Genomic DNA, 3,845 nt, shown 5'->3' on the forward strand with positions numbered 1-3,845 from the left:
GTTTGCATTTTCATGACAAAAAGACAAACATAAGAATACACTCAAAACACTCCACTCTTTGTGGCTTTTTGTTTTGGAGCTCATTCATTTCTGAGAAATAGCATTGCCTGTACATAGCCAACAGAAAGAGTACCCCAAAGTCCTCAACTGATACTGTAAACCAAGTGAAAGAAGTCTGATTTGATGTGCAACTTTACTGATTCTCTCACAAAAAACATGCTGACATAGTAGTGGTTAGTAGTAAGCACAGTATTTTACAGTAGGAATGTTTTGCTATTACACAGTACAGCATGACACAGCTAAAATCTCCACGCTGGGCACTGGGATGTGAGACCTGAGGCAAGACTCAAACAACTGTAAGTCTAAGAACAAGTATAACAATAAATGTTTTCTGTGCTCACTTATATAAATGACATCAGCACAATATTAGAAACATGTCTCTATATAGTGCAATCTGCTGCTGCATGAGGACTGTGTTGATTCCATTATTGTGTCAAAGTCTTCTCCCTTGTCGAGATGTGTTTGCCCTTATGTCTTAACCTGATCCTAAACAGCTTGACGGGGGAACAGATTTTGACACATGACCAGGAGATTTGACTCAGACTGACCTACCAAAACCCAACCAGAGATGCATCATCAATATCCTGCCTATGTCACACTTCACAAAAATCATATAGTACTGTAAACAGAGGTTACATGTATGATCAATTGCACAATAGAATAATACATGACAGAAACACAGAAATTGTTCATTCTTTTAGGCATGATTTTGTTTTTCAGGTCAGGTTTTTAAAATCAGTGCATTTATTTTCATAATGAACAGCAACAGTTTCCATATTGGCCCTCAGGGTCACTGCTGCATATCCCTTATGTTTTTCACTTTGAAGTTGGCAACTTTATCATTAGGTCATCTGATTTCTTTGTTCGGGACCAGATAAAATTCATACCCAAAGAAACACATACTGACCAGAAGTAAACCGGCTGGCTGACTACGTAGGTTTCCTTCCCACTGAGAAGCTTGGAATAAACAACAACACAAACATGAAACAATAGAACTAGGAAGTAGTTCTTAAATGACTGTCCACACCTAAACATGATAAAAATAATCACATACGGAGGAAAGACATAACATTTTGTTGAACAAACAGGAAGAACACACTAGAAACACGTCATTTCAGTGACTGAAAGCTTACAGTAGGTCACAATAATGACACTGTGAAACTGTACTGCTGCCTGTAGTAAGGTCAGTGCCAGCTCCGGAGCAGCACTACCTTAGATGACTCAGCAGGACAGATGCTTGTCAACATGATGAACGTTGGCCACCTGAGTTATAATCTGATAAATGAACTTGACAACCCATTGCCCCAGAGGTACTGTAGAGAGACTGCTGAAAAAAACACTCACCAAACCAACTCTATATCAGGATTCTATTGTAATCTAATCAAACAGTATGAGAAAGGAATCAGCTTTCCAGATGAAACTAACACACAGCTCTCTGAATGCCCGTGGTGGTTTCACCTGTGTTTTTACTGTCCGTCAGTGAGGCATCTCTTCTGCATTGTGAGCTCGTGATTCTTGTTTGCCCTGGTTTCTGTGGAAGTATATACAGTTACAAGGAAAAGTAATGGCAGTGTTTGCAATTTCCTGATTTTCTTCATAAATTGGTCATGAAGTGTGATCTGATCTTCACCAAAGTCACAAATATCAACAAACATAATATTTCTAACCTGATAAAATACAAACAGTCATGACCTTTCATGTCTTTATTGAACACACTCATTAAACATATAAAGTAATAATGGAAAAAGCAATGGCAGCCCCAGGCTTCTGATGTCACTGAATATCAGCTGGAGCCAGATATTAGCAAACCTGGAGTCCAACCAATGAAATGAGAATAGAGGTGTGGTTTAGAACTACTCTGACTTATAAAAACACTCAGACAGTGTCAGTGTGCAAGCAGCATCAGCTGATGTGAGCGATTTGGTACTGTGGCTACTCTCTAGTAGCCTCAGTCTCTCTCGAATCTCTCCAGTCCCTCCTGCAGCAAAGCACCCCAACAGCATGACACTGCCACTTCAGTGCTTCACAGTTGGGATATTATTCTTTGGCTTGCAAACCTCCCCCTTGTTCCTCTAGACGTAATGGTGGTGATTATGGCCAAAATGTTAAATTTTTGTTTCATCACACCAGAGGACATTTCTCCAAAAAGTCAGATCTTTGTCCCCATGTGTAGCTGCAAACTGTAGTCTGCCTTTTTATGGTAGTCTTGGAGCAGTGGCTTCTTCATTGCTGAGCAGCCTTTCAGGTTATGTCAATATAGGACTGGTTTTACTGTGGATATAAATACTTTGGTACCTGTTTCCTCCAGTGTCTTCACAAGGTCTTTTGTTGTTGTTCTGGGATTGATTTGTACTGTTTGGACCAAAGTACATTCATCTCTAGGAGACAGGACACACCTCCTTCCTGAGCGGTATGAAGGCTGCATTGTCCCATGGTGTCTATACCTGTGTAGTTGTTTGTACAGATAAACGTGGTATCGTCAGGCATTTGGACTTTGGTCCCAAGGATGAACCAGACTTGTGGAGGTCTACAGTTTTTTATGAGGTCTTGGCTCATTTCTTTTGATTTTCCAATAATTAACCTGTCCCTGCATCTTGCTTCAGTCCTTGTGCGCCTCAAGTCCTCCATCATTGTGCCTGTGTCCAAGAAATCAGCTGTCACCTGCCTCAAAGATTACCGCCCTGTTGCTCTGACACCAGTAATCATGAAGTGCTTTGAGAGGATCGTCCTAAAGCACATCAAGGACGTCATCCCTGTTGGTCTGGACAGCCATCAGTTTGCCTATAGAGAGAACCGATCAACAGAGGATGCTGTCTCAATAGCATTACACACAGCCCTGTCCCACCTGGAGCATCCTGACATAAGTGTTAGGATGCTCCAGGTGGGACCAATTATAAGCTCTGTTTCATTTACAAAGCTTCTTCCGGCTCTTTCAAACCAGGAACTCACAAAGACGAAGTAGACCACTTTAGATTTTATAAAAAATAACCGTACTGGTTTATTCAGAGGATCACAGGTAAAATTAACATTACACGTCCAGATTTCTCCCACCACCAACCTGCGCGCAGGCAGCTTGGAAGATGAAAGACCCTGAACCACAAACCTATACAATATTAAATCACTTAGTTGGGCTAGCCCATTCTACCCAGGCACGTCAAACCGTGACGTCACCTGATATGCCAGCTTGCATTGTTTGTTGACTTCAGTTCTACATTTAATACTGTAATCCCAGAGAAACTGGCACTGAAACTGCCCAATTTGGGAATGCCTGCAATGATGTGTCACTGGATTAAGGACTTCCTCACTAACAGGCCTCAAGTGGTGAGAATTGGAAGCTGCACATCATCCACACTGGTCCTGAACAGAGGCACACCACAGGGCTGTGTGCTCAGCCCAGTTCTCTTCACTCTGTTTACGACTGTGATGCCATTCACCCCACAAACACAGTAGTGAAGTTCGCAGACGACACCACCGTAGTGGGTCTCATCTCAGACAATGATGAGACTCACTACAGAGAGGAGATCCAGCACCTGACAAGGTGATGTTCAGATAACAATCTTGTCCTGAACACCAACCAGACTAAGGAGGTCATTGTGGATTATAGGAGGTCCAGGAAGACAAAACATGCTCCTCTTCTCATACACGGGGAGGTGGTGGAGCAAGTGGATAACATCAAATCCCTGGGCATCCACATCACATCTGACCTGACCTGGTCTCTGAACACATCCTACCCAGTGAAGAAAGCCCAGCAAAGGCTTTTCTTCCTCAGGAAGCTGAAACGCGCT

This window comes from Monopterus albus, unplaced genomic scaffold, assembly GCF_001952655.1.
Source record: "Monopterus albus unplaced genomic scaffold, M_albus_1.0 scaffold94.1, whole genome shotgun sequence".
Classification (NCBI taxonomy): domain Eukaryota; kingdom Metazoa; phylum Chordata; class Actinopteri; order Synbranchiformes; family Synbranchidae; genus Monopterus; species Monopterus albus.